This window comes from Desmodus rotundus, chromosome 6, assembly GCF_022682495.2.
Source record: "Desmodus rotundus isolate HL8 chromosome 6, HLdesRot8A.1, whole genome shotgun sequence".
NCBI classification, from domain to species: Eukaryota; Metazoa; Chordata; class Mammalia; order Chiroptera; family Phyllostomidae; genus Desmodus; species Desmodus rotundus.
The window spans coordinates 63,836,060-63,859,282 of record NC_071392.1 but is presented as its reverse complement, the minus strand read 5'-3'; the positions used below and the strand labels follow the sequence as shown (position 1 = coordinate 63,859,282).

At 38.5% G+C, this 23,223-nt stretch overlaps 1 protein-coding gene across 3 annotated transcripts in view; it reads right to left on the bottom strand.

The window, feature by feature from the left end:
- Window positions 1-21,686, bottom strand: part of MET (MET proto-oncogene, receptor tyrosine kinase) — a 147,240-nt gene extending 125,554 nt beyond the window's left edge. For 2 of the 3 annotated variants that reach the window (XM_024555773.3, XM_045191474.2), the window contains exon 1: window positions 21,165-21,686. The gene's annotated coding sequence lies outside the window, so the exon portion shown is untranslated. The remainder of the gene's footprint in view (window positions 1-21,164) is intronic. The other variant, XM_045191475.2, reaches the window with a different exon arrangement.
- Between the last annotated feature and the right edge of the window lie 1,537 nt (window positions 21,687-23,223).

Sequence of the window (23,223 nt, the reverse complement as noted above, 5' to 3'; positions counted from 1 at the left end):
TGTTCCTCCCAGTTTATCTGCAAATGCAAATGAGGGACCGCATGCTTTGCCAGCCACTGCAAAGCATGCTCCTGGAATACTGGCCACAACCTTGCCCGCTCCAGTCCTCCAGCTGCCACCTTGCTGTGAGTCTTCTCCACCCTGCTGCCCATCTCAGCCCCTCCTACAGGTCTGGACGAATGTTTCTTCTTTAACTCTGTGGTTGTCAGACCTCCATACAGTTCAATTTTCTGGCAGTTCTGGTTGTTTTTGTTTTTAAAGTTGTTGTTGTCCTTCTTTTGGTTGTGGGAGGAGGCACAGAGTATCTACGTATGCCTCCATTTTGGCCAGAAGTCCACTTATTTAGATTTTTAAAAATTATTTGCATGTCTTGGAAAGTATTTTTATTCAAAAGTCATAATATTTTAGTAAACATTTGTTTTTACCTGTCTAGCTGTCACTGTCTCTACCAGTGGCAATTCTTTTGAAAACTCTCCTTTCACTATCTAATGGGGCTGACAATCACATGGCCTAACTCCTTCAGCACTAGGTGAGCTTGCCAACCAGGCTGGCCTTTCAATGAACCCTATTCTTTTGACCCACAGCTTCGTCAGGGGTAAGCATGTGACCAAAGCAAGGCCAGTCAGAATCTTTTTGGGGGATTCAATAGATACTGTGAGAGGACCTTTCTCCTTCAAAGATTTTGCACATGCTAGAGATGTTGTGAACTGGGAGTGTTTTATAACCATCTTTGCCACTATGTGGAGAAAGCCTGCCTGAGCATGACACTGACCCTAGGAACAGAAGATCCTAGATATGGAGAAAGGCTCCCGATGTTATTGCTTGAGCATCTGTATCTACCATGTCTTATGCTAATGGGAAACAGTAAAATATTTTCTTTCCTCTTTTCTTTTTCTTTTTTTCATTAGCAGTTTCATTGTGATTCTTTTATTCCTTGCTCCTAAAAAAGTCCTCACTAAACAACGTCCACCCAAAGATACTACAAATCTGTGAATTCAAACACAAAGAGCATAAGAAACTTTATATATTCAAATTAATTAGAAAAAGATAGTTTCTTTATTTACTTAAAAATTACTTTAAATATTTCACTTTGCATTTGAAAACATATTAGTTAAAATTTCTGAGGTAGGTTTCATAGGTTTTTTCTGCTATGTAGTTTGAAATTCTTCTACAATATTTACTTAACATAATCTCAAGACTGAAATAATGTACCAAAGTGAAGTCAAGATGTAAAAATTAGAAAGCATTTCAATCTAGCTTTTAAGTATATAAAAGGGATTTATAATGATGGAAAATGGCTGAGGCCCCATATTAAGCAAATTACAGTCATAGCTAAATCTCAAGGAGGACTTGCCAGAGTGAAATCCTAAGGCAAATTCTTAGTCCTCTCTCTCTATATATTATTTCTAATAACTTTAAAAGTAGACCCATTAAAAACAAAGAAAAGGAAAGAAGATTCCAAAAAGATATTTCTGATATAATTTAAAATGTATTTATAAATGCTGCTTGTGAGGTCATATTATATCACACAATATTAATCCAATATTGTGAGCACCCACTACATATGGTACCCCTGTCTAAGTACTGAAAGTTTCTATCATCAAAGAATATACAGTCTATGGATTTGGAGATAGCAAGGTAAATGCTTAAAATCAAAATGTGTAACCTAAAATGAAAAGTGAATGGATCTACTGGTCTGTTGAGTAAGCAAATTTTAAAGATGCTTTGTTAAACATTTGATTCTTATGCTTAAAGATTTAACAGTGTTATCATCCTTAAAAAAGCCTAAACTGACTTTAGAAAAGATAAAAAATATATACCATGTCAAAAGTCTCTTCTAATATAGCCAGACTTATCTTGAAAATAATTTCTCATGGTAAGTCAAAGGGATAAAGAAACTTTCAGGACTTTTCAGCCCATCCAACTGCTCTTTTAAAGAACATTTTCATGATCCAAAATACCCATGAGTCAATCTTCTGTGTAATATGTACAGTCCAGTTTGCTTGACAATATTCTTCCCAATAGCTAATAAAACCCTCCGAAGAAGAGGTGGGGTATAGCTGAGAAAGTATGGGCTTTTCTGTCAGATAGATTTTGATGTGATGTCAATCTGGGCTTTACCATTTACATACCTTCTGACTCAATTTTTCATTTAGCACATGGGGATAGTGTCAACTTATTCATATAAAACATGGGGGTAATGGTACACTTCTTGTCATTGGTCATGAGGGTAACAGATAAATTATGAAAGAAGAGGCACTGGCATTCAATTGTGTTACATACACTGGCATTCAATAAATGTAGCTATACTTACTATCCTTAGCTGTGTTTCAGTCAAGTTTTGCTCACCCTCATACAAAATGAGGAACTTGGCACAGTCTACCCAGTGAGCCCACTCAAAATATTTGGCGGCTGTTTCATCACCTCAGTCCTCTTTTCTACAGATTAAATGGTGTTATTTCTTATTTTCCCACCCTTTGGCTAACTTGCGGTTTTCCTAAAACCCATTTCAAGTTCTTGAAGTCCTTCTTAAGCTGTCCTCCAAGAAAAAGGCCATGGTAAGGGCCTTCTATACTTAGGAAGAACAAATAAGTAACCATTACTTTGCCTCTTTAGAGAAGAGTAAACCCAGACCCCCCACTCAGGTTTAGCAAACAAAGATATAAGATATCTAGTTAAATTTGAAATTTACATAAACAATACCTTTCCTTAGTGTTAGTATGAATGTATTTTATGTGACAACCCAATTTGTAAGCAAATGGAGAAAAAAAGGGAACAATCACCCTTTTTACTAACAGAATTTTGAAAAGATTTTAGCCAAACCTATTTATCTGTTGAGGTAGAACAGTATTTTCAAGGGTTTTGTAGCACGTACATGTTGTTGTTGCTGTTTTGCTGCTATGTGTCCAAACATGCTGTTTTAAAAGTGATTATCAGGGTAACCTGCTCCTAATAAATAGGTGGTTCTAAATATCAAGTGAAGATATAGCTGTGTAAAAAGTAGTAAAGATTATTTTCTTTTTTTAACTAAAAATCAAGGAAAAGATTCTGTGCTTGTGGAGAAAAGTTATACTGAATATGGCAGCTTGTCACTAATATGAAATTTCTGAAACAGAAAAAATATTCCTAGATTGACTTGTATATTCTTAATAAACAAGTTTATTAAACATCCAAATATAGGTGGTTATAGGAGAAAATATGTTAAGCATAGTAAAAGAGTAATTTTCATATCTTATAATTGATACTTCCAGGAGTTCCTGTAAACACTGATTCTTGATTATTACACACATATCATTTCATATCGTTTCTTTGAATAAGATATAACTAGCGCTTTTATTCAGATGCACATCTAATATTGTATCCCTTCTTCCAATAAACATTTTAAGAACTGAAAATGACTGGATTATAGGGCAAGAAAAAGCCAACTACGTATTTTCTGGTTGTAACATATGATTAAGATCATTGTCCAACTCTGATGTGGTGAGAGTACAGATAAAGAAAAAAAGAACAGAATTCCTTTGTATTCTCAAGCTTATCCATCATAAATTCATAATCTGTTTGTAAATATCTTTGTCCTTTTAAGAATGGCTGAAATTATTCACACTTCTGGGAAATAATAAATGGACATTGTTTATCAGTGTGTATATTGTAAAAAGTCCTAATCAGAAAATACATCAAACTGTCAGAGTCCTGATTGATGGACAGGCGTTTGTCCCATCAATAAGTTGTAAGTCAGACAAGAATGTTTCATTGCCCTTGAAAATGTGAAGATTGAACTTTCAATATTAAGAAAGTTCTAATATGCTTGAAATCCTATAAAACTCTCTAAAAATATTTTTCAGCCTAATGATAGTTGTAATTTTATAGTTCAAATTGTGCAGAAGTGCTATCGGATTTTGTTTAATTAGTCCAGGAACACTGAATAATATGAATCCTCAAATCATATTTAAGTAACATCTTTCTAACTATCTAAGTTAAAATAAGCCTAGCAACCTTTTCCAGTTGCACTCAAATACAGGATTGGAATAGGTTAAACCCGACTGGAACTGTCAGAATGTGAACCAGTGAAGGGAGACAAGTTGGAGAGGAAGCTGGTACATTACTCATGAATGAATCAGACATTTTCCTCCCTCTGTGCTTGAAACTGTTCTCAGCATAAGGTGTGGTAAATGCCAAATGGGGGAAACCGTATTCAGGATTGGGTTTATGTAACTTATCAATATCCTATGGTATTACCTAAAGCAGAAACCAAATGGCTGCAGAGAAATGTTAATGGTGAGTAGACCCCATTCTTAACACAATGGCTGTCATGTAAAGAGAAATCAACATCCAGGGAAAGAGAGACAAAGGGGACAAGCATGAGGGTGCCATAGGCCAGACCCCATGTGGTCAAATGAGGTAGGTATTCCCCTGTAAACACTACTTTCACTTAATTCTGAGGGTACATATGAATTTTACTTGGCTCACACAACCTGAGAATTTTTCTTCAAAATCAAAGTTTGCAAGTAGACTCTCTGTCAGTGGAATGAACTCAGAACCTTTTTCAAGGTGAATTTTGTCACTATGTGACATTTTCTTTTTCAGGCAAAAGAGAGAAAAATACTTTTAGATATCATGAAAAAACTGTGAATGGAAGGAAGAGCCAAACCTAGCTATATTTTTGTATAGATGTGGATTCCTTGGGTGAACATAATGCAATTCTAAAAGTGTTGGGTGAAAAATTAAAAGCATATAAGTGTCACTACATTGACATCAATAGTAATCAGAGAATAAAGAACCAAACAAAACTTTCTACAAAGATCTTAAGAAGTACTTTTAAATGAACAGAGAATGCCAAGAAAAGCTATCCTCATAAATATAGAATAGTACAGAAAAATAAGTACATAAGTACAGAATCCAATTTTTAAAACTCATTAAGCATTCTGGAACCTTGAAAAATCAATAAACTAAAAGGTTAGGACACCTTAAATATAACTGTGTTCCAAATTGCATTTATATAACTGATCAAGGAAAAAATAAAAATAATTCAGGCAGTTGTGTGTGTCTGAGTGTGTAAAGTACACACAGGCAAGAGAGAAACAGAAAGAGGGCAAGAGATTTTTTAAAAAATGACTTTTCAACCATACAGGTCTTGCCCATTTGCTGGCAGTCCCAGCTTCCTGCCTCACCTCACTCTAGGTTGTGCTGTAAAGATGGTACACATGCCTGGATGAGCATAGAAGGAAGAAGAAGAGCTAACTTCAGTAGACAGAAGCAGGGCTAAGGAGTATTTCAGAGTAGAAATATTACTTGAGCTGGTAATTGTAGGACAAGTAGGAGTTGCTCAGGTACAGCTGAGGCAAGGGACAGACACTTTGGACAGGGAACCTAGGGGAGAAAGTGCAGTGCTGTTCTGGAGGTTGTAATGAGGACAGAAACTGTGTGGATTGGGCTGAGGGTGGATGAAGCTGGAAGGTTAGGCTGGGGCCACATCACAGCAAACTATATGTCCTGTTGAGGGATCTGAACCTTATCTACAGTGGTAAGTCATTCGAGATTTTAAGCAGGAGATGGAAATCAGCATACTTATATCTATATATTACACAGTTTTGTGACTGTGGAGACTGGATTAAGTGGGAAGGAGCTAGAGGCCAAAGGCATGGCAGAAGGTCATTACATCTGTTCAGGCAATCTAGGATGAAGATTAAGAATAGAGTGAAGATCTTGTTACCTTTAGAGTCCAGAAATCTATCTCTCAAGAATCGGTTTTGTATGTCAAGCTGATTTAAGACTATATTTGATATATATTTATTGGGGCCCTACTATGTGTGAGGTGCTTAGGGTACATCAGTAAACAAAACAAACATTCCTGCTCTTGTAGAACTTACTTTCCAGCAGGTGCATCCAGACAAAAAATTACACGTATGATAATTAAGTCAATCATGTACTATAATAGAAGTTGATGAGTGTTATAAGCAAAAATAAAAAGCAGGGTTGAGGGATCAAGCACATCCAGAGGGAAGGTGGTAGGAGAGGATTATAGCTTTGAAAAACTGGAAAGGTGACTTTTAAGGAGAGGGTAGAAGAATAAGTCTTGGCCATCTAAGATGAAAAAGAGATTTATGAGCAGAGGTAAGAAGGACCAAACCGAGACCATACCCGATGTGTTTGAGGCACAAGAAAGGGGCCAGTAAGCCTGGACCTTGGCATCTGGCAGATGAGGTCAGAGGACAAAGAATCAGAGCATGTAGGGCCTGTAGGCCACTGTGAGGCTTAGGTTTTTATTGGAGTGAAGTGGCGAGCCACTTCAGGGTGATGAGTGAGGGAGTAATTACGATTAAATGGAATCATCTTGACTGTGTGTGGAAAAGACTGCTGGTGGCAGGTGACTGGCATAGGGCAAAGGTGGAGAAGTGAGGCCATTTGGGAGGCTGCTATAGTAGTCCAGGTGAGTGAGGCCCTGGCCAGAAGGAAGGGATGAATGAGAGGTGGTTGAAATCTAGTTATATTTTGAAGATAGAACCAACAGGATTTACTGGATTTGGATATGAGGTATGTGAAAACACACACACACAAACAGGAGTCACAAACACTTCAAGGATTTTGGCTTTTTAAAGAGGGAGAATGGCTTTGCCAGTTACTGACATGCAGAAGCTGGTGGGTGGACAAGTTTCAATGGATGTGAAACTATCAGGAGGTGTGCTCACATTTGAGACAATTTTTAGGAATCTGTTGAATATTTGGAGGAGCTGTTGAATATGCAGTTGGAAAGGTGAGTTTTGGAGCTAAGGAGAAGGTCTAGGCTAGAGACTTAAATTAGGAAATTGTCTGCATATCAGTGATATGAAAAGTCTTGAAATTCGATAAGACCACCAAGTAAAGAAGTGCAGTGTAGAGAATGAAGAGAAGACTACACACTGGAGCACATGAAAGCTATCAGGTTGGGGCAAATAGAGTAAATGAGACAGGGACTAGAAGGCACCTCTACTCCCATGAAACTTGCTGTCCCACTCTGTATCCTTTTCAGTGCCTAACATTTCCCACATTTCTAGGACACCACCCTTGACTCCCAACTACAAGTAGTTTCAATATGTCCATCTGTTTTCCATCCCACTGCTACCTATAGTTCAGGGCAGTGCCACTTCTTTTTGCCTGGATTACTTCCAACAGCTGCCTACCTGGCCTTCCCTTGCCAATCTTTTAAAAAGTTATATATATATATATATATATATATATATATATATATATATATATATATAATATATATATATGGAGAGAGAGAGAGAGAGTAAGTGGGGGTAAGGAAGCAGAAAGAGAGGGAGAGAGAAATATCAATAGTTTGTATTGCCTGACTGGGGACCAAACCCACAACCTAGGCACATGCCCTGACTGGGAATTGAACTGGCAACCTTTCACTTAGTGGGATGATGCCCAACCAACTAACTAACACGGGTCAGGGCTTCCTTCGCTATTCTTGCCCCTAATCATTAGTTCCCCAATGTACCAGAGATAACTTTCTAAAAAGACAATGTATAATCAGATTGTGACATAATCAGAAAGTGACATAATTATTAGTTTTCTATTTAAAAACAATTCGACTCCTTAGCACAGCTTAAAAGCCACGCATAATGTGGCCTCTTCCTAACTCTACAGCTTTGCTTCTTGCCAACATGCCCCTAGAAATCTAGTTTGTAGTCACCCTGCCCTTTTTTGAATTGTTGAAGCAAGCGGCGTGCTCTGCCACTCTGAGTCTTAGCACTTGTCGATACCTCTTTATTCTTGTTCTCACCATCATGTGGTTAACTCTTATTGTCCTTCATTCTCATCTTTGGAACACTTCTTTTGGGAAGCCTTCTCTGATGCCTCTCTTGCCCTCTGGTAACAGATTAGGAACTCTTCCATGTACTCATACATCAAACCTGCCTTCCCCTTATCTAGACATTTTCATGTTGTGTTGTACTTTACTCATCTGTGTCTCCCACTAGACCGTAAGCTCAGTTTTCAGTCCCTGGCATAGTGCCATCATATGACAGTTGGTATTGAAGCATAGATAGTGGAATGAATTAATTCATGAAAGAACAATCCTTAACAAAGACTCTGGAGGTATGGCTATGATAGAAAGAAAGGATGAGACTAGAATGATATTGAAGAGATAAAATTTATGTGATAATGATTAAACATAGATTTTGATTATAAGGGAGACTAAGAAGTCAAGGATGGCTAAAAGATGTTTGAGTGTCATAAATGATAAGGAAAATAGGCAAAAAAAGTTTTGAAGCAAAAATGATAGGTCAGTTAATAACTCTGAAGTATCTGTTGGTCATTCAAGTGGAAATGTCTACAAGATACTTAACAACATTGGCATGGTAGTCTAGAGTAAAGAGGGAGTCAAAGATAACAATCTGTAAACCATTGGTCCCTCAGTGCTTCTGAAGTCACAGAGATAAATAAGACCACCTCTGGGCATGTTCAGTTAGTAGAAAGGAGGGATTCAGATGGAACCCAGAATCTAACCTTTATATTCTAAAGGTAAAAAATTTGAGTGGTATTTCCAAAACTTAAGTAGAAATTTCAATAAGGGAAGAGCACAATTTATAGTATCAAATTTTAGAAGGGTCAAGTGGGATAAAAACAAAAGTATCAGTCATATTTGACAATAAGGAGGTTATTGGTGATTACCATGAGGTCACTTTCTTGAAAGTGTGGAACAGATTGTTTGAGTAGAATGAGTTAAGGAATGAATGAGAGTAGAGGTAATGAGGTAGAGATTTATTTTCAAGAATTCTTCATTAAAAGGATAAGGCAAAATTAGGAATAAATACATAAGATAATTGTGTATTAAGGATTCTATGGACATATGTGTTTTCTTTCTTTCTGGAAGAAGTTTAGTAATGGCTGAATGAAAAAAGGTGAGTGAGATTTTAAAAGATGGGAAGGATTTGGTAGGAAGGTGGGATAGATGGAGCAAAGTGTCCAAAGATGTGAGAGAAAGTGGCATCAAGACCATTCATTTAAAAGACCATATCATCATCTGGAACAGAAGCAGGGAGATAATAAAGGGTGACATAAAAATCATTTAGTCTTCTGTTTATTCTCTAAAACATAAGGAAAAATATTATACTGAAAATAAGAAAAGCCAAAGAGATTCATGAGCTTGAGAGAATGGTGAAAGTTTGCAATTATTGTAATGGGAAGGAGAAAATGGAAAATGATCAAAACAAGAACAGAAGTTCGAATGAGGAAAACTCATTCTAATGCCCATTCCTGTTGAGTATCTAAGTAGTCCATAAGGCAGATTTGAGAATTAAGTGGTTCCATAATCCTGACCTCTGCAGTGAATTCCTTGTAATGTCTATAATAATTCAACAGATCTATAAGCCTTTATTAAGAAGAAATGTCAGCATTTGATTGTTTTAATCTCAAAACTAGTTTTACTGAAATCTGCAAAAAATAACTTTGGGGAAAAGAAAATATACTGAAAGAGATACCCTGCTATCTTTTCAATAAAACCAACAGTCTAAAGATGCTAAACAAATGAATCAGATATTTTGCTCTTCTAGCTCTGAAAATGAAAACCCAATTAGAAATTGTGGGGGAGTCTTGATCCTAAATAACAGTTTAGTTATTCACTCAGAACCTTTAATAACACTTGGAAAGTAATTAATCAATTTATGATACAGGTTCAAGGGCTGTCACTTTCATTGTTGTTAAGGAAACTGTCTTGGGTCTTATCCGCACTTTTTCTGGTGATTTAAAGAACATTTTTTTATAAGCTCTTTGAAGACCTGAAGAATGTTTATAATCATTGGACTTTGATGTATAGATTTAACTGAACAAATATTGTTAGAGAGAATGAAATAGAATCTAGAAGTATCTTAATTCTGTCATGATAGAAGGTGACTTTTTGAAAAGTCCAAAATGCATATTCATTTCTATTTGGAGGAAGCTTTTTTCCTGTCAACAAACTTTGCTTTGGCTGCTTTTTAATTATAACTCAGTAGTAGTTAAAATATGTTTGTTCTGTTTTACACTCAATTAAAACAAACAGCTGGGGTAATATTTTAAGCCCAAAGGTTCACATAGGCCCTAAATGATTCTATTTGTCTGTTGTCTTTGTCTTAACTAGATAGTAGGTTGGACCACACCTCACTTTGGACAGTATAACCATCAGTAGGAGCTAGAGGGATTCTGCCTTAATGTGAGGCCAGTCAGATGATAGCTGCTCACCTAAAACTTTCAGCGGAGCAAAAAGACAGAAGTGAAGGCAAGCCCTAGTATGAGATTTCCTCAAATCTACAGATCACTGTCTGAGTTCATTAGAAAATGAACAATGCAATTTCTATGCTCACTCCAGTATGAACTCTGTATAATCAAGGCTTGTAGAAATGGCCTCAAGGTAATATCCACAAGAAAAGCAGATGATGACACAATGGAAAGCAATTAAGGATATAGTTTTTAGAGACACAACTTTTGGTCCCAACAGTAATAGATGTGTGATAGTCACTGATATGCTAGGAAATTTCATTAGTCATGAAAATGGTGTAAAAAATTTACAAGTTTGTTTGCTTTTTCTTTTTATTTTTCTTTTTTAATTTTTGATATATTTATTGATTATGCTATTACAGTTGTCCCACTTCTGCCCCTTTACTCAACTCCATCCTCCCCACCCCCTCCCTCCCACATTCCCCCCCTATAGTTCATGTCCAAGGGTCATACTTAGAAGTTCTTTGGCTTCTACATTTCCTACACTATTCTTACCCTCCCCCTGTCTATTTTCCACCTATCATTTATGCTATTTATTCTCTGTACCTTTCCCCCCTCTCTCACCCTCCCAATCCCCTATTGATAACCCTCCATGTGATCTCCATTTCTGCGGTTCTGTTTCTGTTCTAGTTGTTTGCTTAGTTTGCTTTTGTTTTGGTTTTAGGTGTGGTTATTAATAACTGTGAGTTTGCTGTCATTTTTACTGTTCATATTTTTTATCTTCTTTTTCTTAGGTAACTCCCTTTAACATTTCATATAATAATGGCTTAGTGATGATGAACTCCTTTAACTTGACCTTATCTGGGAAGCACTTTATCTGCCCTTCCATTCTAAATGATAGCTTTGCTGGATATGGTAATCTTGGATGTAGGCCCTTGCCTTTCATGACTTGGAATACTTCTTGCCAGCCGCTTCTTGCCTGTAAGGTCTCTTTGGAGAAATCAGCTGACAGTCTTATGGGAACCCCTTTGTAGGTAACTGTGTCCTTTTCTCTTGCTGCTTCTAAGATTCTCTCCTTATCTTTAATCTTGGCTAATGTAATTATGATGTGCCTTGGTGTGTTCCTCCTTGGGTCCAGCTTCTTTGGGACTCTCTTAGCTTCCTGGACTTCCTGGAAATCTATTTCCTTTGCCAGACTGGGGAAGTTCTCCTTCATTATTTGTTACAATAAGTTTTCAAGTTTTTGTTCTTCCTCTTCTCCTTCTGGTACCCCTATAATTCGGATGTTGGAATGTTTCAAGATGTCCTGGAGGTTCCTAAGCCTCTCCTCATTTTTCCGAATTCTTGTTTCTTCATTCTTTTCTGGTTGGATGTTTCTTTCTTCCTTCTGGTCCACACCATTGATTTGAGTCCCAGTTTCCTTCGCATCACTATTGCTTCCCTATACATTTTCCTTTGTTTCTCTTAGCATAGCCTTCATTTTTTCATCTGGTTTTTGACCAAATTCAACCAATTCTGTGAGCGTCTTAATAACCAGTGTTTTGAACTGTGCATCCGATAGGTTGGCTATCTCTTCCTCACTTAGTTGTATTTTTTCTGGAGCTTTGAAGTGTTCTGTCATTTGGGCCATTTTTTTTTTTTTTTTTGTCTTGGCGCGTCTGTTACTTAAAGGGGTGGAGCCTTAGGTGTTCCCCAGGGTGGGGTAAGGCTGGTCGCTGTGCTGTGACACTGTACATGGGGGAGGGGCCGAGAGGGAGCAATGGCGCCCGCTCCACTCTCCACCGGATTTCGTCACTCCCTCCACTACCCACAATCAAATTGGGCCGCTCTGGTGCTGGTTCCCGAGTGGGTGGGCTTGCGCACACTCTAGGCCCCTGTGGGTCTCTCCAATGACCTCTCCTGTGAGGCTGGGAGTCTCTCCTGCTGCCGCCCCAACCCCCACGGGCGCTTTCAATCAGAGGTTTGAGGCTTTATTTCCTGCGCTGGAGCCCTGGGTTATGCAGTCTGCTTTGCTCCCCGCTGTTCGTCCTGGTTTATCTGTGTGTGAATGTGGGGCCGTGGTGTGCTACCTGCTGCTCTGCCTGCCCCGTTCTCCGCCACCCTGAGTCCGGCCCTCTCGGTTTATCTGTGCGTGAATGTGGGGCCACAGGGTCTGCTAGTGGTCAGACTGCCTGCCCCTTTCGTCTCGGTCCCACCATGGCCAAGGAAGTCCTCTCTGCCCCAGTGTCCGTCTCCACCCCTCCTACCGGTCTGGATGAATGTTTCTTTTTTATCTACTTGGTGTCGGACTTCCTTGGCATTCGATTTTCTGTCAGTTCTGGTTGTACGAGGAGGCGCAGTGTGTCTGCCTATGCCGCCATCTTGGTTCTATCTGCTTTTTCTTTTAATACTGTGATTTTCTCTGAGAACATGGAATTTCATTTAGAGTTTATGAGTAGCTAATAGAGGACTTAGGACACACTTCCAACACTCAAAATAAAAGTTCTTCCTGCTTCTGCCATATATTCCTGCTATTCTTACTGGTACCTGAGGGTAGGGTGAACTATGAGACCTGATTTGGGCCTAGATAGATGATAGTCTAGCTCACAGATAGCAAACACAAGGTCTGCTGGCCAAATCTAGCCCTCCACCTTGTTTTATCTGGCCCAGCACCTTGTTTCTATCTGGTGGCAGTGCTGAGCTCCTTGCCCCTAGTTAAAGAGCAGTTACATTTATACAGTCCTAAAATTACATTCCACCCTCTGAAAGCAACCTTGAGGCTGATGTGGATCCCAGTGAAAATGAGTTTGACAACTTTGGCAAGCTTCTAGAATCAAATCATCTGTGACAGAGATGAAGTTCAGGCTTTGCTCAATGTGTGCCCTACCATTTTTCTGTGAGCTTCTCTTGATTCCCCCCTCAGTTTTGCCTAGTCTTTTTCCTAATTGTAAGGCAGCAGACTGATTCCTAATGGGACACTCTATTCATGACTTGCAATGCACCCAAGCCCATGATTCTACAGTGTATTTACCTCTCTCTCTCCTCCCTTAACCTAACGGATCCAATACCCCATCAAAACCTCCAAGTATTCTCTTTCATTATTTATTTTCCATATCTGTGGCATGAGAGTTATCATGAAAATTTTCTTAAAGTGAACTAAATTTTCTCAAATGTATATACAGGCATTTGACTACATATTTCTGAAATCATTAGACTTTTTAATTGAAGTTAAAAAAATCATCTAAATATAAATGTGTACAAACAGATTAATATATAATTATTACTGATTCTCTGGTTAACCACTGAAATAAAAATTAAGCATGTCAATATCAAAACTATATAAATAAGCTACTCCTTATATAATGCTATCTATAATTAAATTTCAAAACAAGCTTTAATGATGATATATGTATTTGGCAAACCTTCAGTTTTACCTAAGATAATCTCCATTTCAAGAACACAGTAATACAATTTTCCTGTATCTCCCCACCAAGATAGAAGAAATTGCCAAATTCTGGTACCGCAATGTCACACAGAAACAAGACACTTTTGATCAGGGGAGGTTTTCTGGGAACCAAATGTAATAAGTAATTAAAAAAACCATAATTAAAAGGTCTCAATGTCCATGTTTCAGTACTGTGCATGCCTTCTAAATTCTACTCTGTTTCTTTTGGACAGAAGGAGTAGCTGTTTTCATAGCTTTAATACTGTAGTCATGTGCATTTCAACTGCACTTAAAGTTACGTATTTGGGCCAAGTCCATATGGGAAGTCTAGTTACCAGAAAGCACAGACTCACAAACAGGAAATATAACTAGAGTAAGAAGGTGTTTTTCTCTACACAATAGAGTTCAAAGATGTGTCATTCACGTAATTTGGAGCAACCCCCAACACCACTATTATTGTTAAGTATTCTTTATGACGATTTATGATTATACCATTATGTTTTCTAAGCCTGTTTGAACTTGCTGTTTTTGCATGTACATACAAATGACCTGCCCTTTTCTGTGCATAGTTTTTCAAAAGCAAGCATGTCAAGGTGGGAGGAAGGATGGCAGGAATAGTAGAAGGGGAAAAATCAATTTTCAGAAAGCATATGGTAACAACCAAATACTTAGTCAAATTAGCCTAGAAATTCTATGCTATTTTCAGCACTCTTTGCAGGGCAGTTGCTTCATGGTACAGAATGAATTTCAATACACGGCATATATTTAGTTAGATGGCTTATTTAAAAAAATTGTCAAACCAAGTCACTGACTCAGAATAGATCTCATTCCAAGACATGATACATGGATATGATATTGAATAGAAAGACTGACATTAGCTGGAAGGTTCTGGGTGGAAGAAAATGTCATTCGTCTAACATTCAACAACCTACTTTCTGAGTACCTACTGTATGCCAGGATAAACTTACAATAAATATTTGTAAGTTTATTTTATATTAGAATACAAGGAGAAGTTGTGACAAAATAATGTCCTTGGGGTTAGTAAGGATTATAATGGAATAGCACTTATCTTTAAAAATACTTATATTTTTCATATTACATCAGAAAAATGCATTAGTACTCAACCATCCATTCCGTCACGGTTGCAGGATTTTAGATTTCAGATTTTTGAAGATGCTGTTTACTGACCCTTAGTTAAAACCAACTTCCTATTTTTCTGGAACAAAAGGGCCTTACATGGTTTCAAAGATTTCTTAGACATCAAAGAGCTTAGAGAGACATTCAGTTTATGGGTAATGATTTAGGCTTTAGTGAATCAAAAACACATGGATTAAATTTCTTTTAAAAGACCCCTAGGTTTAATTTTTAAGAACTAAAATGCTGGTCTAAACACGTTAGTCTGGAGGAAACCCAGAATTTATTTTTAAAGATAGTTAGTATTGTCTTATGGACCCAAAACTTGGCTGAGCTTTCCTTTCACACATGATTAGGCCTCAAAAGGAAGCAACCTGACTTCTGCTAACCAAACTAACTTCTCTTTTTCTCTGACTTGTGAAAACTACATTATTTTAAAGGTCTCCAGCTTTGAATGCTCTTCCTGATATTAAATAAAACATTAAAACCCAAAACAATCCTATGGCCTTATTAAACAATTCGAGTACTTTTTAATTCCTCCAAGTCAATTTTTTTTTTTTTTTACATACAGAGATTACATACTGAGACTGAGATTATAGGTGCTGTCTCAGGTTTCCAACTATCAGGGAATATAAGATCATTTAAAAATAGGAAAAGGCCACTGATCTCAACATGTGCACGGTTTCATGATATATTGTTATATTTGCATTAAAATAGTAGGAAGAAATACAGTATATAATCTCCTGTTCTAACACAATGGCCTTCCGGAAGGCCACTAGCCTGGGTATTTCACCAAGTTTTTAGGATTAAAGGAAACAAGTTAGTGCACAACCTGTGAGCTTTTATTCCTTTGGAAAAATAGATTGCAACACTAATCTGATGGCTTTTAAAGGGCACTCGAAACCAACACAGTGTGCGTTTTGAATTTCAATGGTACAGGAATAACAACTGATGAAATTCAGGCAAATCTAAAACAAAACAAAGCAAAACAAAGTAAGTGCCAGCATTCCAAAGAAAGGGTTTATTCTGAATGAGAAGTGGAAAATGAAATATGAAATACACATACAAAGTTAGGTGAATTGAGGTTTCAGAAAATGATTGTTTCAGTTTAACCATAAAATAGCTAGATTACCCTTTAGTTTATAAATATATAGAGCTGATGAATTTAGAAAAATAAGTAGGTGTCAATATAAGGATTATAAAATATGTTTTTCTTTTTTAAATTGCTAAATTAATATTCTAGAGAGGAAAAAAATCAGAGAACTCTGGAAGATAAATTACTTGCAGAAGTGGTCCTAGGGCTCTTTGGCCAAGTCCGGTGCTGAAGGTCACACAGGGGATCACTTGGCAGATACTGTAGTGGCAAAGATTACAAACAGGACCACCAGGAGCCAAAGCCGGCCCACAGACATTTTGTCTCTCTGCTGGCACAGTTTTAAACATGCTGCGTCAACATTTAATATTGAGAGATTTCTAGCTTCTCCTGAAAATTTGAAAGACAGCACCACATGGGCGCACACAGCACACTGGGCCTCATGACAACTCTGATGATGTCAAGCAGTGGCTACCCCCTCTTAGATAGGGGTTTTTCTGAGCAGGTTGTTGGTTCCTAGTGAAAGGATTAGTTTTACTTATTTAGGTTAACTGCTTGCAAATCTTGATACAGGATATAGATAGGGGATAAGGAAGAAGGAAGAAAAGATGACAAAAATCCAACGCAGTGGTTTAACACTGAAAAGAGTAAGGAGGGTGAGAGAAAAAAGGAAAGAAAGGAGTGAACAGCAGACAGAAGCTATATATCATTAAAAATTGCCTCCCTTGCTTTCTCCAGATTTATATTATAGTGGGAAAGAGATCTGTGAAAAAGGCTATGTGTATTCGTCTCAACAAATCCCTTTGGTCCAGGCTCACAGTGTAGAAAATAAGAAGGAAGATTGTCCAAATGGAGCAATATCCCTGATCAAGGATGGGGTACAGGGATGAGACCCAATGAATGGAAGAAAATACCATGAGTTCTCTCCTTCCATACCCTATAAACCAAGGAACATGGACCACAACTTCTTCTTCATTTTGAGACTGTAGGGAACTAGAGTAGGTATTGTCCAGGTACTACCCATAAAAAACCAGAGGCTCCATGTACAGCTGTGTCCGCTATGGACTGTACAATTCCAGAGAAAACAGAATGAGAATGGCACTCCTGAGGAACGCCAAGGAGAAGCCCTGCTCCAGATAACCACATGGGTTGTTTTCTCGTCTCTGGGTGTTGGCTCAAAGGCCACCTTTGCAGTGAGGCCTTCTTTGACTCTACTACTGAATTTTTCAGTCACCACCCTGTCTCTTCTTACCCCTCACAGGTCTTACTCCACTTTACCACTTTATGCCTCCTTATAGCTCTTATCACCACCTCATATACAACACATTTTGTTATAGCTCTTTATCACCACCACTTCATATATAACACATTTTATTTATGTATTTTATTTATTTTTTGCCTTCCTAAATATGGAACAGAGCCTCATGAGGTCAGAGATTTTTGTCTATTTTATTCTCTGCTGCATTGCCAGAACCTGGAGTTATGCCTAGTAGGTGCACAACAAATTATCCCAAAAGATTAAATCCTCAATCAAATTCTTAGAGTACAGAAATTTAGCCTTCACTAAAACCTGTGGTTCTCTGACTATATTTCATAATTGAAGTATGGGACCATATTTCATAATAATCCCTTGTTATACTTAGAGAAATACATTTTTAAATCCTATAGAACATTATATAATTTATATGGTTGATAAGCTCTCATATAATTTATATGGGCCCTATGGCTATAACAGAAATTGAAAACAACAGGAATATCCTTCATAGACATACTTGCAGAAATTCACACCATCACAGAAAAAATATGTATACCTGGGATGTGATTAGCCAGTTAACTGTTTTGTTCTATTTCTTTAAGTTGCACTGTGCTTACACCTCCCACTACAAATGCCACATGTATGATTTTTCTCTTAATATCACTACATTATACAGCTTATAAAATACTTTTTTCATTTTGTCCCTTAGAAAGAAAAGTAGTCACATTTTACTGAATGTTTTTATTGAAACAAATACCAAGGGGAATATACTAACTATTAAACACGGCTGAAGAGATATCTGAGAATGAGCTTTCTGATAGGAGAATAGATTACAAAATTATTCACAACTTTTAATCTGATAATAGGAGAGTGCCCCACACATATGAATGAAACTTTTCTTGGTATGCATTACTACAAAAAGAGAAAGTGAGAAAAAGAACTGGAGAAAGAGAAGGTGAGAAAAACCCTAGAGACAAGAAATGTATATTCATCATTTATCACTAACCTAAGGATCCCAACCTACTTCTCAGTGGAAATGCTTCAAATAGTTAACCTTCATTGATTAGGCAGAGACTGTATAGCATGGGAGTGAGGCTCTTGCACATTGTTTTGTTGTCTATAACACAGGGAGGTTAAGATATTGCCTGTATTGTAAGGTTGTTGTAGTAGTAGAAAGATGATATACTCAGAGCAGCTTGAAAATATTAAGAGGTCTTTAGGTTCCAATATTCTGATTGAAAAGTAAAATTCTAATTAATAGCAATTGGGATGATTCTAACAATGTCATTCTTGTGTGATGCCCCCTTAATAATTGTGGATCTTTGTTCCATTTTATATGTGTGTTATATATCTGTATATTTAGATTGTAAATTCCTCCAAGGCAGAGATTTAATTTCTTCCTTTTAAAAAAATGTTCCCCTAGACCTAAACAGATATGATACTCTACATGCTGTGGTTAGCTATTTTTGGTGAGGGAAATGTGGGCCTCGCAGCAACTCAGTGTCTACTAAGTCAAAGTGATGCTGAATTGACATTAGTCAGTATATCCATCATTTATTAATAAGAAGTGACAATTTATTTTGCACTGAGCAAAGCCCATGAGGAAATTCTGTCCTGAGGGCTCAGAGTCAAAGACAAAAGTTTCAACATACACCAGTGAGGTGAACTCCCTGGCACTTGAATTCCTGCATATTTTTTCCCCTTAAGGCAGGACAATTAGGAAATCTGGTATCCCATGAACAAAACAAACACAGTGTCCCAAGCAAATATTAGGAACGATGGGGGAAAAGAAAACAGAGATGGTTTTGGTGAGAAGCATTAAGCCTAATGACAGTGATGAAGAAACATTAAAATGAAGTGCAGGAATGGGGGCACACAAGGGCTTGGAAGCAGCTCTGGTCAAATCAAAGGAAAGCGATGAGGAGGAAAGGGTCAGAGAGATGGGAGGTGCTCTGAAGGTGCAGGGAGCTATGTATTCATCATAGGTGCGTCACCATAGGCATTGGTGTACCCACCTACAGAATGGCGTGTGTCCTCAGAGAATGTTAGCCTTTTTGAGTTATTCTCTTTACTTTGAGATAACCACATTTGCGAGAAAGTTTATTTGAGATTACTGTATAGATTTGTAAAAGGAAAATTAGACTAACTCTATTTTGGACTTTTTTTTGTTAACAGCTGAGGAAATTGATCTCTGAAATGCATTTCTTATTCTAATCTTCATTAAAACAAATTTTAAAAATGTGAGATTATAGTGGAACATATGCTATATAGTTTTAAAATGAATTTGTAAGATGGTATTTTTCCTAAGAAAAGTGTCATTTTTCTTTTATTGTAGGTTTAAATGTCATGAAAACACTAGTTATAAGCTTTCATATTGACTGATTTGGCTAATCTTGTACATCTTTATTATTCAGATAAACTTCACCCCCTAATTCTGAAGGCACGGAATGCGAATCTAATGTAAACCCCCCTATTTTTGATGTATTAAGAACAAAGCAATCTTTGAAAAAGCCACAGTCAGCATGTCATTTTTTATACCATAAATTTTATCATGTTAAAATCAAAATATATTTAGGTTAATAACTATAGACTCATGCACTGTTAAGTGTGAAACTTGAAAAGACTTAAAAACAACAGTACATTTTATAGGCAATCAGACCCATTTTTGATACTACAAAAATTTCTTATGAGTAATGTAAATTTTACCTGTGTTATTCAGCATTTCAAAAACTCAAGTCTGAATACACCAGACTTGCAGTCTATGATTCGAACCAAAGCACCTCACTTCTCTTCTGTTATGGAAGTTCACATGTAAAAACAAAGCTCAATGCACTTAGAGCTAGAAAGGAAAGCTATGTACCTGTAAATAATCCAAGCAACACTTACAGTTTACATAAAAGCACAATTTATGGTCCAGTAGCACAGAGAAACATGATGTACAGTGCTTTTGGATCATTTTCACCTAGAAAAAATTCATTAATCAGCTATAATAATTTAGCTGTAAAGGAAAATGATGTTTTCTCTGAATCCATTTGCATGGCAATATGCATGTGTCCAGCTGATGGAAAGGATGGAATAACCTCCACCCAAAACTACAAAATGTGAACAGTCTTCTTAAAATTCAGGAGAGGGTCCAGATAGTCTATACTCTCTCCAATGTCAGTTTTTACAATCCTCTCATATTTATTAACCATCTTAACTTGGCAATTAAAGTATCCTGATTATTATGTCTGAGAGAGTTGACAATATTTCATTCTACCCCAGGGCTCCTCTGAACACAAAACTGTGATAAGGTAAAATACATTGGGCAACTATTTCTGCATGAGCCACTGGAATCCTCTTTAACTGCCAAATTCATAAAAGGCTCTTTTGGAACATAAAAGGTATGAAATGTGAAACCGTACATTGTTGTAAATTCTGCATTGGCAATACTCAGTGAAAATACTTTCATCTGTGCTTTAATTATTGGGATGGATATAGTATGAGCCAGAGAATCCGACCTCTGTTTATAATCTGTTTTACTTAATAAGATAGATGTCCTCCACAGAGCCCCAGCAAAGAGCTAAGGTACAATTGAAAATGATGGATCACAAGTCCTGCATATTTGCCAGAAATGAAGATTTCAGTCCTTCACAGAAACATCTGTCTCTTGGAAGGACCCCCACATATTACAGATAAAGCAGGGTTAGGAACAAGGAAACCTCTGAGTCCGAACCTTGTCAGCTGTTATCACCTTGGGCCAGGGTGACTGGATTTCTTTTGTAAGGGCTGAGTCAGCTCACAGCCTTGAAACTTGCCTGGCCATAAACAGACAAACATAACTCCCTACCCCAGAGCCCCTCTCTCCTTAGTCATAGAGGTGTTCTGATGAGAAGTGAACCCCTAAAATGAAAAGCCCCATTCTGGTTTCGGCCTCCCCCCTGACCACATCCCTTGAGTTTCTAAAGACTCTAAACTCTCGCCTACCTTTCTGGTCTTGCCCTCTAGAAGAGCAGTCAGATCTCTTTGGGAACAAAGAGAGCAGAAGCCCTGGGGCGAGGGGTGGGGTGCGGGATCTGAAGGGGTTGTAGTTTTACCTTGCGGTGGCCAGGAACCTCAGCAGAGAAGTCAGTCCACGCAGGGACCACCCGCGCGCTCAGCGCGTCTCCGCCTGCTCGAAGCAAGTCAGCTGTCGTCCGGCATCGGGTTCGTACCCTCCTGTGGGCTCTGCATGTGGTCACACAGCCCTGGGTGTGAGCCTCGGGTCACCTGCAGCGGGGCCCAGCGAGCGTCTGGTCTGCCAGCAGCAGCGCTCCCTCCGCCCCTTCCCACCAGTGCGCTGATCAGCGGGTGACTCAGCCAGGGATCGGTGCGCGCGGCCCGCGGCCGCCCGGGCGCGTTCAGGCAGGAGGCACAGCCCGCCACCCGACCCAAGCACTCGGCCTCCTGCCCGCCCCAGCTCTGGTTTGTCTGTCTGGTGGGCTGTCCGTGGATCTTGTCTGTGGGTCCAGGAATGATGAGGTGCTGACTGGCACCACCCAGAGGGGAAAGTCGGCTCCCGCCCTTCCTGCCGCATGCACGCCTGGCTAGCCCCGCAGGGGTCGCGTTTCCTCCCACCCTCCCCCCCCCTGCCCAGGACAAGGTGAAACTTTTTAGGTGGAGAAGTTTTGTCGTCCTGGCTGCCACACAGCTCTCTCCTCCCCCAGCTGGGGCAGTTTGAAGTTAGCACAGCGGCAGACAAACGGCACCAAGTCTCCCCCTCCTGGCGCTCCCGTGGAGAGCGTCACAGAGCGCGCACACTCCGCGCTCTGCGGCGGGAAGAACACGGGGCTTTGCCTCTCCCACGTCTAGGTTAAAGCCAGGCGCTCACCCGGGTAGAGAAATACTTGGACCTACATAAACAAGGAATTCATTGTCAGAGGCAGAGGTAGGAGTGGATGGACGAATTGTCCAATGATTTTATTATATAGCAATTATCCCCTACTATAATAATTCGGGTTTCTGGAAGGAAGAACAACACAGGACTTTAACCCTGAGGAAACGTCAGTTTCTTTAATTTTTTTTTTTCATAGCAGGAAACAGGCTGATTAAATAACTAAGCAAACATCAGTGAACAAGCAAAACAGAACAAAAGTTTAATTCTTGAATGTTGAAATCTTATGATTTAAAAAAAGTTTGAGGGCTTGTTGAGTTGTATTAGAATAATTGTGTTAGGATAACTTTTTATATCTCACATGCCAATATAAAAATTGACATTAACCTTCTAGAGGAAAAAAACACAGGTAACAGGATCTGAGGGAGAGCACTGCCTGTTAGGACTTAGAGTTCTCCTTTCCGACTCCCCCAAGGGCTCGTTTAGGTAATAGCATCTGTTATATACTTACAGTCATGGAATAATTTACTGTACAGTTTCGAGAATTATTTACTGCAGACTGAAAAATAGGTATGGAGATCATTTGGAGGGTTATCAGCTGGGAGGGGGAAGGGAGACAATGGGGGAAAAGGTGCAGGGATTAAAAAGCATAATTGTCAGGTACAAAATAGACAGGGGGAGGTTAAGGATAGTATAGAAAATGGAGAAGCAAAAGAATTTATATGCACCACCCATGGAAATGAACTAAGTCGGGGGATTGCTGGAGTGAAGTGGGGTACCAGGTGGAGGGGAACAAAGGGAGAAAAACTGGGAAAACTGTAATAACATAATCAATGCTATATACTTGAAATATAGAAAAATATAGTAAGAATAATTAGCATTTTCCTGAGAGCTTACTATGTGCCACTTTACCAGGGACTACACTGAGCAATTTCAATCCTCAAAAGTGATTACCTCATGATTCCTTGATTTTATAGAAAAGGAAACTTCTCTGTGTAATAGTAGAGCTCTGCACTGAAGCATTTTGCAAATGAGGAAACTGAGTGCCTAAGGGTACTGAGAGGATCACACAGCTGTTAGTAAGAAGAGACAGGTTAGACTCCAGCTCTCAAATCCCAGTCAGGTGTTCTTCACACCATGCCAAGAGGCGGCAGCCTGGCAAGACCAAATAAGCAATGCATTCCTCCAAAGATTTCTTAATACCAAGTGGCCTAATTTAACAATGACTATGGCTTATATTAAAATGCTAATTTAATGGCTGGAGGGTACTGGTCCTACTTATG